The sequence below is a fragment of the Lithobates pipiens genome, unplaced genomic scaffold (genome assembly GCF_037356315.1).
Source record: "Lithobates pipiens isolate NorthernLeopardFrog02 unplaced genomic scaffold, aLitPip1_a1.2 Scaffold_10, whole genome shotgun sequence".
NCBI lineage: Eukaryota > Metazoa > Chordata > Amphibia > Anura > Ranidae > Lithobates > Lithobates pipiens.
In genome coordinates, this window is record NW_027507686.1 from 63790888 (window position 1) to 63807022 (window position 16135).

Genomic DNA, 16135 nt, shown 5'->3' on the forward strand with positions numbered 1-16135 from the left:
ATTTGTTGGACTTACGAGAAGCTCATATAGGCCTCCAGACCATTTCTGACCACGCTCCTATCTCACTCACTTTGACACGCCCTGACTTGCGACCTAAATCTTGCATGTGGAGGTTGAACCCCTCCTTGTTGACGGACGTTGACCTGCTCCCTTCTTTGACGGAAGCTTTACGTAACTACTTTCTAGATAATGAGACAGAGGAACTGTCCCCCCTAACCATCTGGGAGGCGCACAAGTGTGTGATGCGGGGAGTATTTATTAGAGCTGGGGCGGCCCGGAAGAGAGCGGCAGAGCTGCAGGTTAGGGCACTGACCTCCAGGGTTGCGCAGCTTGAAACCCAACACAAACGATCCCTGGACGCCTTGAAGGCCCAGGAGTTGATTCAGGCTAGACTAGAGCTGAGCAGCGTCCTGGAGCTCAAGAGTAAACGTACCCTGTTTCTTAAAAAGAAAGTCTATTATGAGCATGGAGACAAGGGAGGGAAACTCTTGGCTAGGGCCCTGAAGGAGGCCTCTCTGAGCAATAACATTTTAGCAGTTAAGATGGGAGATGGTAGTCTGACAAATCGTACGGATAAAATTGCCGAAAGCTTCCGCCAATATTACACTAAGCTCTATAATACACCCCCACAACACAAACCGGGCACGTTGCATGGGGACAGGAGCCAAATTATACGAGAATATCTAGAGCAGAGCGGCATGCCCACATTGACCTCGGAGGACGCAGAATCCCTGGAGGGCCCCATCACGTCCGCTGAGCTGTTAGCCACTATCAAAGGCCTTAAACCGGGGAAGAGCCCTGGTCCCGATGGGCTTACTGCGCACTACTACAAAGTGTTTTCGGCCCTGCTAGAAAATCCGCTCCTGAAAACGTTTAATTTCCTCAGAAATCCGCACCATCTCCCTGCTTCGTTTCTAAGCGCGCATATAACAGTCATTCCAAAATTAGGTAAAGACCCCTCTGAATGCTCTAGCTATCGCCCGATCTCACTGTTGAATTTGGACTTAAAAATTATGTCAAAGATAATTGCGAACCGGCTACGTCTTTTTCTTCCCCAATTAATTGGTCCCGAACAGGCTGGCTTCATGCCGGGGAGGGAATCCAGAGATAACGTGACCAAAGCACTGAACATGATTCACCATTGCCACAGGGCTGGTTTGGAGGGCTTTCTCCTGTCTACGGACGCAGAGAAAGCCTTCGATAGGGTGGCCTGGGACTATCTGTTCGCGACTTGTAGACATATAGGCTTACGCCCGGGCATGCTCTCTTGGATTTCCTCCCTGTACCAAAACCCGACAGCTCGCTTAAAAATCAACGGAACCTTGTCTGAACCGGTGATGATTCATAATGGGACGAGACAGGGTTGCCCATTATCCCCCTTACTGTTTATCCTTTCCCTGGAACCATTTATCCGCACAGTTAACAATTCCCCTTCAACTACTGGATTCCATATTGGACACAGAAGTTTCAAACTTGCCGCTTACGCGGACGATTTATTGTTTTTTCTGACTTGCCCACACACTACCATTCCTAACCTATTGCAGGCCTTTACCATCTATGGCTACATCTCCCATCTTAAGATTAACTACAGCAAGTCGGAGGCGATGAATTTGACGCTGGGGCCAGAGGCACTGACGCAGGCGCAAGCAAATAATTCTTTTCAGTGGGTTACAGACGCTCTAAAATACCTAGGCATTAGACTCTCCCCCCAGTTGCACCTTATTTACACACATAACTTCAGGCCTATGCTGCGACAGATAGACGTGGACTTAGGTAGATGGTCCCTAGGCTTTTTCTCTTGGTTTGGCAGGGCAGCCATAATCAAGATGATCACGTTACCACGTTTGCTATATCTCTTCCATACTTTACCCATTTCAATCCCAGCTTCCTTTTTTAAACAGCTGCAAACCATCCTATGGAAGTTTCTATGGGCTCACAAACGCCCACGCATCAGTCTTCGTTTACTGATGAAACCCAAATCGGAGGGTGGCGTGGGATTCCCGAATTTTAAGCTCTATTACTATGCTACGCACCTAGCTAGAATTATAGACTGGAACTGTCATGCTACACGAAAGGATTGGGTAAAGGTGGAAGAGAATGTGTCTAGGACACCCCTGCGTTTCACCCCCTGGATACCGCGGGACAAATGTCCTGCGGAATTGATACAACACCCCCTTATTGGAGCCACTCTGAGGGTTTTCCATAAGCTTGTCGCAGGACACAAGTTCACATCCTCTCCGGGTCCTCTTACACCTCTTTTACATAATCCGGATTTCCCCCCCGGGATAGACTCAAGTAGATTTCTGTTAGACGCAAACACTCCTCTCCTGGCCACACACTTGACTCGGCAGGGGAGGGTTCTCTCATTTGAGGAATTGGGGGACGTTTCGCCCTCAGGGACACTGTCGTTCTGGAACTACCGACAGGCTTGCCATTATTTGCTGGCGTCCGAAAGAAGACAGGCTGTCCTCAGAGAGCTCTTACCTTTTGAGTCAGTTTGCCTCCAGGGTGATCCGATTGAGAAAACGACCTCGTTTATGTACACATGTCTCCAGCAGCTGGACCACACTGAGACCTCCAGGTTCCGGGAGAGTTGGGAGAGGTTGCTTCAAACCTCTTTCACTGATACCCAATGGCGGAATGCATGTATCTTAGCACATAAATGTACAGTCAGCTCTAGGCTACAAGAAAATTCATACAAACTACTCTCTCAGTGGTACGCTACACCGGTTAAGGTGAAACATTGGTATCCGGCGTCGTCTGACCTGTGCTGGAGGTGTGGGGAGGCGAAAGGAGACATGTTGCATATTTGGTGGAGCTGTTCCCGAATAGTAGATTATTGGAGTCGGGTCCGAGGCCTAATACTTCACATAACAGAAACTAAAATTGCACTCACCCCGGGTTGTTGTCTCCTGCACATATCTAACGTTTCTTTGGGCAAATATAACAAATCTCTGACAAAATACTTGCTGATTGCTGCTAAATCTCTGGTTCCTAAATACTGGAAACTTGCGACCACTCCTACTATCCGAGAATGGGTACACGCGGTCAACCATATCTTCGCTATGGAAGAGATGTTGGCTACAGCCAAGGACTCAGCCGACCGATTCCACACTACATGGTCCCCCTGGATTCAGTTCAAATTTTCCGCGGCTTTCGAGAGTTTGACTAGTGGCTGAACTCCCCTCCCCCCCAAGCATTTGGCTGAGCGGCGTGATGGGGTCTGGCTCGGGCTGGCCCGGCGGGGTTGTGTTACATGATCTTTGAAGCTCTGCAAACCCATCCTGTTTCCTTTTCTTTCTATTTTCTATAGGTTTTTTTATTTTCTCTGACATCAGCACACTTCTTCTCTTCCCCTTGACATGAGGATGTGATGTTTCTGTTATTCTTTGAAGGGTCTTTAGGGCCCTATTTGGGCACGTTGTTTAATATTTGTGTCGCTTTTAATGTGTATTATTTGTTGTTACAGATAAGTGCTCAGCATATTATGGCCTGTAACTTTTTTTTTTTTTTTTCTTTGTTTTTGAGTCTGTTCTCCTGCTAACTCAGGCTCCCTTTACATGTATTTGTAGACTCTGTAACTACAATGTGACTTTTGCTTAATAAAACCTATTGTAAAAAAAAAAAAAAAAAGAAAGTAAAGTTCAGGAACTATCGCTGGATGGCTCCTGATGGTGGTTTCCGGACAACTAAGGTAGACGGAAAGTGTTATGGGGGCACTGCGGACAGTGTTTGTCTCTGAGCCTGCTTGTCGGCTTGAGACCTAATATTACACTTGGAGAGGGACCGCAGTGCCAGTTGGGTTATTTGTTATAGAAGTTTACAAAATGCCTGCACAGACCAATGCCTAGATAGTGTTTTTTGATAAATGAAGTTTTTTATATTCATACAGAATTTTATTGGTTTATTGTTTATTTGTTATTTAAAATAAAGTAGGCCACTACGGCCTTTGTTACTCCAACCCGGTGTCGTCTCAATTTAATGGGGGGATAATAGGGTTAAGTGTGGGGGGTTGGAATGAGTTATACTGTTATACAACAGTCAAGGGAGCCCGCAGCAAAAGGACAGAAAGGAATAGGCGAAGGGCGGGCATGACTGGGTTAACAGTTAGGAATGGAAAGGCTAGAGGAGGGACTTAGGTGCCGAGGGGGACGGGCTGGGGCTGAGTTTACTTATACTCCCGGTGCATCATGGGAGTTCAACAGAAGGTCAGGGGAAACGTTCCCACCCACCCTCCCTTTATTGGTGCTGTGTTTTTCGTGCGTGTTGTGTTGTGTGTCTTTTCTTTTCTCATGACAGGTGCTGAACTGTGGCTGTCGTAGTGGAGGCGGGTGTTGGTCTGTGCAGGGGAAGGAGATATAGAAAGTAAAGTTCAGGAACTATCGCTGGATGGCTCCTGATGGTGGTTTCCGGACAACTAAGGTAGACGGAAAGTGTTATGGGGGCACTGCGGACAGTGTTTGTCTCTGAGCCTGCTTGTCGGCTTGAGGCCTAATATTACACTTGGAGAGGGACCGCAGTGCCAGTTGGGTTATTTGTTATAGAAGTTTACAAAATGCCTGCACAGACCAATGCCTAGATAGTGTTTTTTGATAAATGAAGTTTTTTATATTCATACAGAATTTTATTGGTTTATTGTTTATTTGTTATTTAAAATAAAGTAGGCCACTACGGCCTTTGTTACTCCAACCCGGTGTCGTCTCAATTTAATGGGGGGATAATAGGGTTAAGTGTGGGGGGTTGGAATGAGTTATACTGTTATACAACAGTCATGCAGGCAGCATCTTTGGGGAAGTGGAGGAGCAGTATATACACACACACACACACACATACACACACACACACACACACACACACACACCACTCCTCCACCACCACTGCCCATTGAAATGAATGAATGGGCAGCGCTGAAAAAAATAGTGGTGCTTTACTGCTAGCGCCCCAGTGTGAAAGATTTAAATATTTAGCTATAGGCATAGTAACCGACTCAGTACTAGACACAATAGGGTGGCTGGGGGGGGGGGGTGTTTCTTGATCCTTATGTATTTTTAGCGATACATAAATCCTCCACAGGTTCTTCCACAATGCCCCTAGAGGGTCTTTTTTGGATCATAGCCCCCCTAAGTTTAAAAATAGGAGGAGAGGAGGCAAGAAGAACCAAAAGGTGTAACAAGGGGAATTAGTACCAGGAACAGACAGAGGACTTAACTACAAAATGTGGTACACAATATTTCATCTATCGCTTTAACTGATACAGAAATGCAAGTTCTTAGTTTGCATTTCCGTCCTAAGGCTAAAATGGATACAGGATTTGTATCTTTTATTAGACCACTAGATTTATCTATTGCTAATTTAGATTTACAAAATAAAAGTAATTTTGTTCCACCCACATCATGTTCTTCCGCTGAATTGTAGAAGTCGAGGAGGATATTAAGCGGTTTGTACAAAAGGAGTCCAAGCGGGACCATATAAAAAACAATTTAACCACTTAAGGACCGAGCATCTGAGATTTGGTGTTTACAAGTTAAAAAAAAAATATTTTTTGCTAGAAAATTACTTAGAACCCCCAAACATATTTTTTTCTTTTTGGGAAAAAATACACTTTTTTTAATTAAAAAATAAGAAAACAGTAAAGTTAGCCGTTTTTTTATTTTCTATTATGAAAGATCATGTTATGCTGAGAAAATGGATACCCAACATGTCACGCTTCAAAATTGTGCCCGCTCATGGAATGGCGAAAAAAAATGTACCCTTAAAAATCTCCAAAGGTGAGGGTTAAAAAAATTATACAGGTTGCATGTTTAGAATTACAGAGGAAGTCTGGAGCTCTCTTGCTGTACCTAATTTAACCACTTGACCACTGGGCACTTAAACCCCCTTAATAACCAGACCAATTTTCAGCTTTCGGTGCTCTCACATTTTGAATGACAATTACTCAGTCATGCAACACTGTACCCATATGACATTTTTGTCCTTTTTTCACAAATAGAGCTTTCTTTTGGTGGTATTTAATCACCGCTGTTTTTTTATTTTTTGTGCTATAAAAGAAAAAAAAAGACCGAAAATTCTGTAAAAAAAAAATAAAAAATTTAAGTTTTCTTCATTTTGGTTATAAAATTTAGCAGATTAGTAATTTTTCTTCATAAATTTTGGCCAAAATTTATACTACTACATATCTTTGGTAAAAATAAGTACAAATTGGTGGATATTATTTGGTCTTTCTGATGGCCTATTTCAAGTTTTGAGACCCTAACATGCCATAAAAGTACAAATACCCACCAAATGACCCCTTTTTGGAAAGAAGACATTTCAAGGTATTTAGTAAGAGGCATGGTGAGTTTTTTTTTAAGTTGTCATTTTTTTTCCCACAATTCTTTAAAAATTAAGATTTTTATTTTATTTTTTTTCACAAAATTGTCAAAATATGTTTATTTCTCACACACAGCATATGCATACCCCAAATTACACCCCAAAACACATTCTGCTATAACTCCCGAGTATGGCCATACCACATGTGTGAGACTTTTACACAGCGTGGCCACATACAGAGGCCCAACATGCAGGGAGCACCATCAGGCATTCTGGAGCACCCAGGCCAATTCTGACATTTCTCTCTACATATAAAAATCATAATTTATTTGCTAGAAAATTACATAGAACCCCAAAACATTATATATGTTTTTTTTAGCAAAGACCCTAGAGAATACAATGGTGGTCGTTGCAACTTTTTATCTCACACGGTATTTGCGCAGCAATTTTTCGAACGTGTTTTTTTGGGAAAAATAGATACCTACCATGTCACTCTTCAAAATTGCACACGCTTGTTGAATGGCGCCAAACGTCGCTACTTAAAAATACCCATAGGCGACGCTTTACTGGTTACATGTTTTGAGTTACAGAGGAGGACTAGGGCTAGAATTATTGCTCTCGCTCTAACGTTTGCAGCGATACCTCACATGTGTGGTTTGAACACAGTTTTCATATGTGGGCGGGACTTACGTATGCGTTCATGGGGACAAGGGCGCTTTAAAAAATTTTTTTTATTATTGTTCATTTTACTTTAATTTGACATTTTTTCCCCAAAATTATTTTTTTGATCACTTTTATTCCTATTACAAGGAATGTAAACATCCCTTGTAATAGGAATTTGGCAGGACAGGTCCTCTTTACAGTGAGTTAGGGGGCAATAAGACCTCACAACTCACCTCTGGGCTGGGAAGCCTGAAATAAAAAAATAAAAAAATAAAAAAGATTCTGGCTTTGATCGTATTGGCGAGACGGTAGAAGCACCGGAGGGTGGCGGGGATGTCCCCTCTCGCCTCCTGTAAGAACGATCAAGCAGTGGAACAGCCCCTATGATTGTTCTTATGGTGTAGGGAATCGCCGGCTGAAAAAGCTGATATCTGAATGATGCCTGTAGCTACACCCATCATTCAGATATCCCTGCACAAATTCAAGCATGTCATATGACGGCTGGCTGGGTATTGCAGGATATCACCAACTATGGCCGATGATTGCAGGGTATCACCGACTATGGCTGGGTATTGCAGGGTATCACCGACTATGGCTGGTTATCTCCGAGTATGGCTGGGTATGGCAATTTATGGCAGAGTATTGGCAGGCTATTGGTGGGTATTGCAGAGTATTGGCAGGCAGAGTATTGGCGGGGTATTGCAGAGTATTGGCAGGGAGTTGCAGAGTATTGGCAGGGAATTGAGGGGTTAATTTTCGGTGGGCAGCACTGCAGATGCAGCCCACAGCACTGCTGACACCGATCTCTTCCCCCTGCGCTGTACCGATCGATACAGAGAGGGGAGGGAGGAACCGGCGTCATAACAGGACGCCGGTTTGTTTACAAGTGATCACTCCGTCACCGTGATGCACCCGTGATGTACCCGGCGGTCACGGATGCTCTCGAGTGTGCCCCCCAGGGGGCACGCGAGAGCGGAATTCTGGGAGCACTTCATATGACGAAGCAACGAGTGAAGCAACCACCCTGTAGCCGTCATTCGGCTATAGGGCGGTTGTTAAGTGGTTAAAATTTAAAAAAAAAAAAAAATTTTTCTTAATTTGTTTTACCATTTTCTACTTTTTTTTTTACACTGTTCTTTTAAAAAAATAACTAGTGTCACTTTTACTGTCACAGGAAAAAAAAAAGCATAACAGATGCTCTTAAATATGAGATCCTGGGTCAAAAAGTCCTCAGATCTCAGGGAGTTAATCAATACACAAACTTTTTTGATCCCTGAACACCCCATTAAATAAAATGTTTGCAACATCTAATAACTCAAACTCGTTCAAATATACTAGATATTCAGGATTTCTTAAGTAAAATTAGTAATGTAATATTTCCTCCAGACTCATTACTAGTAACTTGGGATGTAGCTAATCTATATACAGCCATTCCGCATGAATTGTGTATGGAAGCTTGCCGACAGTTATTAATTCACAAAAATACAATTCTACCCAGATTTATTTTCATTTGGACCTGTTAAAAATGGTTTTGGAGGAAACTAATTTTTATTTAAAGAGAAGTACTACTTACAACTTGCAGGTGCTGGAATGGGTTTGAATTTGAAAACAGAAAACATACCCACATGTGGCAGTATAACAAGGAAAGTAATCATAAAGAGAATGACCCATACACTACAAAATTGTACATCACAATCCAGCTACAGTGGTTACTAGATCAGTAAGCAGAATACCACAGGTACCATGTATTAAAAAAAAAAAAAAATACTAACAGAACTTAATTACCATGGCCGAGACAACTCTTCTAAGTTACGATTGATTATATGCTTTTCAGTATGGTCTCACTATATGCTTTTCAGTGTGGTCTCACTCTTCTGCGGATTCACAATTGTATTAGTCTTTTACCAGTTGATGTGGGGCCAGACTGGGAACATACAGTAATGGCTGCCACATTGAATAAAACTTTTTAAAACACATTTCTATGTAGATAAGTACTGTATAACACACTTTTTCCCCCCTTAAAAGCAGGGGAAAATCGCGGATGCACATTATACGCCGATCCTGCTGTCTGTGGGGGCAACAGAAGCGCCGCCGACATTGGCTAAGCCAAGCTGAGTGTACTGTGTACTCGACTCCACTCGTAGTGATGCCCAGTCCCGCCTCCTAGCCTTTACGTCCTGCCATTAGCCCGGTATTGTGTGCAGATGGACGCTGGACAAGGCTGCATTGATGGGCATTTAAAAATGTAAGTTTTTTTCCCTTAAACTTCCCTCCTAAACTTGGGGTGCGTGTTATACGCTGATAAATAGGGGGCGTTTTTCACGCATTAACTAGGGATGCACCAAATGGGTTTTTTGGTGCCAAAACCGATACCGAAAATGAAAAATACACTAGGCCGAAAACCGAAACCGAAACAGCACAGATACCGAAAATGACTGTTTTTAAAAAATATTTTTATACAGGAGGTGGTCAGAGACTGGTGACATGCTACAGGAGGTGGTCAGAGACTGGTGACATGCTACAGGAGGTGGTCAGAGACTGGTGACATGCTACAGGAGGTGGTCAGAGACTGGTGACATGCTACAGGAGGTGGTCAGAGACTGGTGACATGCTACAGCAGGTGGTCAGAGACTGGTGACATGCTACAGCAGGTGGTCAAAGACTGGTGACATGCTACAGCAGGTGGTCAGAGACTGTTGACATGCTACAGCAGGTGGTCAGAGACTGGTGGCATGCTACAGCAGGTGGTCAGAGACTGGTGGCATGCTACAGCAGGTGGTCAGAGACTGTTGACATGCTACAGCAGGTGGTCAGAGACTGCAGGCATGCTACAGGAGGTGGCCAGAGACTGCAGGCATGCTACAGGAGGTGGCCAGAGACTGCAGGCATGCTACAGGAGGTGGCCAGAGACTGCAGGCATGCTACAGGAGGTGGCCAGAGACAGCAGGCATGCTACAGGAGGTGGCCAGAGACTGCAGGCATGCTACAGGAGGTGGCCAGAGACTGCAGGCATGCTACAGGAAGTGGCCAGAGACTGCAGGCATGCTACAGGAGGTGGCCAGAGACTGCAGGCATGCTACAGGAAGTGGCCAGAGACTGCAGGCATGCTACAGGAGGTGGCCAGAGACTGCAGGCATGCTACAGGAGCTGGCCAGAGACTGCAGGCATGCTACAGGAGCTGGCCAGAGACTGCAGGCATGCTACAGGAGCTGGCCAGAGACTGCAGGCATGCTACAGGAGCTGGCCAGAGACTGCAGGCATGCTACAGGAGATGGCCAGAGACTGCAGGCATGCTACAGGAGATGGCCAGAGACTGCAGGCATGCTACAGGAGGTGGCCAGAGACTGCAGGCATGCTACAGGAGCTGGCCAGAGACTGCAGGCATGCTACAGGAGGTGGCCAGAGACTGCAGGCATGCTACAGGAGGTGGCCAGAGACTGCAGGCATGCTACAGGAGCTGGCCAGAGACTGCAGGCATGCTACAGGAGCTGGCCAGAGACTGCAGGCATGCTACAGGAGCTGGCCAGAGACTGCAGGCATGCTTCAGGAGGTGGCCAGAGACTGCAGGCATGCTACAGGAGGTGGCCAGAGACTGCAGGCATGCTACAGGAGGTGACCAGAGACTGCAGGCATGCTACAGGAGGTGGCCAGAGACTGCAGGCATGCTACAGGAGATGGCCAGAGACTGCAGGCATGCTACAGGAGGTGGCCAGAGACTGCAGGCATGCTACAGGAGATGGCCAGAGACTGCAGGCATGCTACAGGAGGTGGCCAGAGACTGCAGGCATGCTACAGGAGCTGGCCAGAGACTGCAGGCATGCTACAGGAGCTGGCCAGAGACTGCAGGCATGCTACAGGAGGTGGCCAGAGACTGCAGGCATGCTACAGGAGATGGCCAGAGACTGCAGGCATGCTACAGGAGGTGGCCAGAGACTGCAGGCATGCTACAGGAGGTGGCCAGAGACTGCAGGCATGCTACAGGAGCTGGCCAGAGACTGCAGGCATGCTACAGGAGATCAATGCAGCCTCACTGTGCCCAGCAGCCTACCAGTGCCTCACCAGTGCATATAAACATACACATATAAAAACACGCACACACATATATAAACATACAATACACATAACACATACATGCGCGCACACACACATAGAAACATACACACTTAACACACATATAAACATGCACACATATCACACACACAAAATTATATATATATATATATATATATATATATATATATATATATATATGCACACACACATACAACACACAGGCATACAAACACACACACACACACACACACATATATATGCATACAGTCTTTTTTTTAAATTGGCAGCTGCAGCTCTGTACATTAATCTCCATGCTGGGTACTGCACTCTAGGGGGAGGCAGAGAGCACAGCACACACTGCTAGAGGCCTCTCCTTTGGTTTCACTTTCACAGTAAACATCGTGCCCGAACTCCTGCACAGCCGATGTGTTACACATCGGCTGAGGAAACATATGCAGCCACCGCTGTGGAGAGGGGGACTTTAGAGCGAGACCCCACAGGCTGACTGCAGCATAGGTGAGGAGGGAGGGGAGGAGGAGAGCTAAAAACAGAATGACGGGCGGCACCGGGGGCGGGGCCAAGCTCCGCAAGCCCCGCCCCATTTTCGGCACCAGTATCGGCGGAAATTCTCTTTCGGCTTTTTGCCGAAAGGGCCATTTTCGGCCGATATGTTTCGGCGGCCGAAATTTCGGTGCATCACTAGTATTAACGTTCAGAGCCAATTTAAACGTGTAACTAGAATTACCAGTAATCCCAAAATTTATGAAGTTTGATTAGATGAAATGGAGGGCAGGCTCCAACAGTGTGGATATCCTTGAGACAGTTCATAAAGAACGTAATAATTTACAATCCAGCAAGCCTAAAATCACAGGTCGGAGAACGCCATTAATTTTCCGATTTCACCCATATTCTAATAGAGTATACAATACGATTAAAAAACATTGACCTGTTAATAGTAATTACTCTACGGTTCCAGAATTTTATCTTCCTCCCTTGCAATCATATCATCGAGGGAGAACAATTTATGATAGACTTGTAAAATCAGATCAACATTGTACACCTATTCCCCATATTACTTTTTTGGAGCCACAGAAGAAAGGCTAATTTCCTTGTTGTAGTTAATGTACTAGTATGATCAGGGTAAGAGTTTCTCTCACCCACAAAAAGACTTTGACATACCAATAAAAGATTACTACACTTGTCAATCCTCTTATGTAGTGTACATTATCAAATGTCCATGTGGGATTTTGTATGTAGGGGAAACTATACAGACGGTCAAGGACCGTATTGCTAGACACAAATACGCCATTAGGGATAAACTGGATAAATCACCACTGGCGCAAAACTTAACTGAAAAGGGCATACGGTATCACAACTAAGTTATATGGTGATAGATGGTATACCCAGGAATAGACGGGGAGGAAGTAGGGAGTAGGGAGTTGAGAAAAAGAGAGGTTAATTGGATTCATCAGTTGCAAACCCTACATACTAAAAGGGTTAAATTCAGATTTGGTTTACATTTCTCTGTGAGAGATTCTTTATTGAGCTATATATTTTTATTTTTTTTAGTCATGTTTTTTGCAATAATTTTGGCATATATACTGTATGTACATATTCGTTTTTTTATATAAGAAAGTAGGATATTAATATCCAATGATTCCAATAATATATTTAAAATAACATATAGATTGATATTTCTAGCTATAGGTTAAGCTTTTTTGTTTCCTTTTTTTCCCCCCCTTTCCTATTTTTGACAGAAGATCCCTAGCCGACAGTGTTCTGATGTGGTGTGGGAGATCTGAGACACCTGTTGATTTTTTTCGCTTTAATATTAGATTAGGTTATATAGTAATAATGAATTTTGTACAAGTACTTATATAGTAATTGATTATGGATTGCTTAATTGTTTAACCACTTGAGGACCGCCGTATTGCCATTGTACGTCAGCACAATGGCACAGGCAGGCATAATCACGTACATCCACGTGATTGCCTTCCAGCGGGTGGGGGGTCCGATCGGACCCCCTCCCGCTGGTTACGGCGGTCCGATTCGGTCCAGGAGCGCTCCGTGATGAGGGGATGGCCGTTGGTTTTCGGCCACCCCCTCTGGATCGCTCCTGGCCAATGAGAAGCTTCCTCCCCTGTGTATTGTTTACACAGGAAGGAGGAAGTGATGTCATTCTCCTCGGGGCGGTCTTTTTGACCGGACTACGAGGAGAACAGTAAAAGTAAGTGTGCACCAACACTACACTGACATGTAGGTACACACAGGCACACAAACCCCCCCCGATCCCCCCCCGATCGCCCCCCGATCCCCCCCCGCCCCCCCTCCCCCCCCAGTCACAGTGTCACTGATTGCATTGATCATTTCTTTACTGATCAATGCATTCAGTGTCAGTTGTGACAGTAAAAACTGTCAGGACAGTTAGTGTTAGGTCCAGGGTAGCCCCCTATCACCCCCCAATAAAGATTTAACCCCCTGATTGCCCCTAGAGTTAACCCTTTCACCCCCTTTTGCCAGTGTCACTAAGCGATCATTTTTCTGATCGCTGCATGTGTCGCTAGTGTCGCTAGGTAGCTAGTTATTTTTTTAGGTTCACCGCCAGGTTTTTATAGCGCTAGGTACCCCGATATACTACCCAATAATGTTTTTAACCCCCTGATTGCCGCTAGTTAACCCTTTCACCCCCTTTTGCCAGTGTCACTAAGCGATCGTTTTTCTGATCGCTGCATTAGTGTCGCTACAGTCGCTAGGTAGCTAGTTATTTTTTTAGGTTCACCGCCAGGTTTTTATAGCGCTAGGTACCCCGATATACTACCCAATAATGTTTTTAACCCCCTGATTGCCGCTAGTTAACCCTTTCACCCCCTTTTGCCAGTGTCACTAAGCGATCATTTTTCTGATCGCTGCATGTGTCGCTAGGTAGCTAGTTATTTTTTTAGGTTCACCGCCAGGTTTTTATATCGCTAGGTACCCCGATATACTACCCAATAATGTTTTTAACCCCCTGATTGCCGCTAGTTAACCCTTTCACCCCCTTTTGCCAGTGTCACTAAGCGATCGTTTTTCTGATCGCTGCATTAGTGTCGCTACAGTCGCTAGGTAGCTAGTTATTTTTTTAGGTTCACCGCCAGATTTTTATAGCGCCAGGTACCCCGATATACTACCCAATAATGGTTTTAACCCCCTGATTTCCGCTAGTTAACCCTTTCACCCCCTTTTGCCAGTGTCACTAAGCAATAATTTTTCTGAACGCTGCATCAGTGTCGCTAGTGTCGCTAGGTAGCTAGTTAACTAGGCTCCCAAAAAGTCCCCCACATGTGGTATCCCCGTACTCGGGAGAAGCAGCAGAATTTATTTTGGGGTGTAATTTGACTTCTGCCTATAGCATGTGTGAGCAATATATCATTTAGTGACAACTTTGTGCAAAAAAAAAAAAGTTTGTAATATTCCCGCAACTTTTGGCAAAATATAAAATATTCCATGGACTCAACATGCCTCTCAGTAAATAGCTTGGGGTGTCTACTTTCCAAAATGGGGTCATTTGGGGGGTTTTGTGCTATTTTGGCATTTTATGGCCTTCGAAACTGTGATAGGTAGTGAGGAGTTAAATCAAAAATTTGCACCCTTAGAAATCCTGAAGGTGGTGATTGGTTTTCGGGGTGCCGTGCGCGACTAGACTCCCAAAAAGTCCCACACATGTGGTATCCCCGTACTCGGGAGAAGCAGCAGAATGTATTTTGGGGTGTCATTTCACATATAACCATGGCATGTGTGAGCAATATATCATTTAGTGACAACTTTTTGTAAAAAAAATTTTTTTTTTTTTTTTTTGTCATTATTCAATCCCTTAGGACAAAAAAAATAAATATTCAATGGGCTCAACATACCCATCAGCAATTTCCTTGGGGTGTCTACTTTCCAAAATGGGGTCATTTGGGGGGGATTTGTACTGCCCTGCCATTTTAGCACCTCAAGAAATGAGATCGGCAGTCATAAATTAAAATCTGTGTAAATTCCAGAAAATGTACTCTAGTTTGTAGACACTATAACTTTTGCGCAAACCAAAAAATATACGCTTATTGACATTTTTTTTACTAAAGACATGTGGCTGAATAAATTTTGCCCTCAATGTATGACAAAAATTTAGTTTATTCGATTTTTCTTATAACAAAAAGAAGAAAATATCTTTTTTTTTCAAAATTTTCGCTCTTTTTCCATTTATATCGCAAAAAAAAAAAATCGCAGAGGCAATCAAATACCATCAAAAGAAAGCTCTATTTGTGGGAAGAAAAGGACGCAAATTTCGTTTGGGTGCAATATTGCATGACCGCGCAATTACCAGTTAAAGCAGCGCAGTGCGAAATTGCAAAAAGACCTCTGGTCCTTAAGGTGTTTATTGGTCCGGAGCTGAAGTGGTTAAAGATGTATAAGAGCTATATATTCATCATTGTATATGGTCATTTATAGGCATTTGGTCTTTGAAGAAGGGCGTTATCTGCCTAAGCCCGAAACGGAATACCATGCAACTTTGATGTATTTTTAAAACTTTTTCATTAAATTATTTTTGCGTAGTAATCTTGTTTTCTTTTATATATGTACCACATCTACCAAAAACGTGATGGTTTCCTTCAGTCTAGGAGATATTGTAGCTGACTGATCATCATCCCGGGAGGAGTCCTCCAACAATTCCTGTTCCCCCTTCACTTCTTCCTTTCCCTCCTTATTATCCAGGAGCAAGACTTCCACCGTGGCAAAGTCTGAAAGTGATTCAGAAGGGGACGCCAACTAGGGGAGTTTAAGATCTTAGCATCCAGTGATTTCTATCAGCATAGAGACCTTCATCAGCTCCACAATAGAATTTTGTGTAATAAAAAACTAAAAAAAAAAAAAAAAAAAAAAGGCTATAGCAATTCTTTATTGTTCAGAATACTCTGTAGCATGCATTTTTCTTCCTTTTTCTTGGCTGTCCAGATCACTCTAAAAAGCAGTGGTCTCCAAACTGTGGCCCGGGGGCTGGAAGCGGCCTTTTGCTTGCCTTTATCTTGCCCTTGGTGCACTATTCCTACAATAAATACCAATGATGGGGCACCATTCCTCCCCATTGACA

General features: G+C 44.1%; 1 protein-coding gene across 1 annotated transcript in view; it reads right to left on the reverse strand.

Moving 5' to 3' along the window:
• The window catches only part of LOC143931432 (zinc finger translocation-associated protein-like), a 68068-nt gene that overhangs the window by 37812 nt on the left and 14121 nt on the right, over positions 1–16135 (reverse strand). The gene's annotated exons all lie outside the window — the stretch shown is intronic.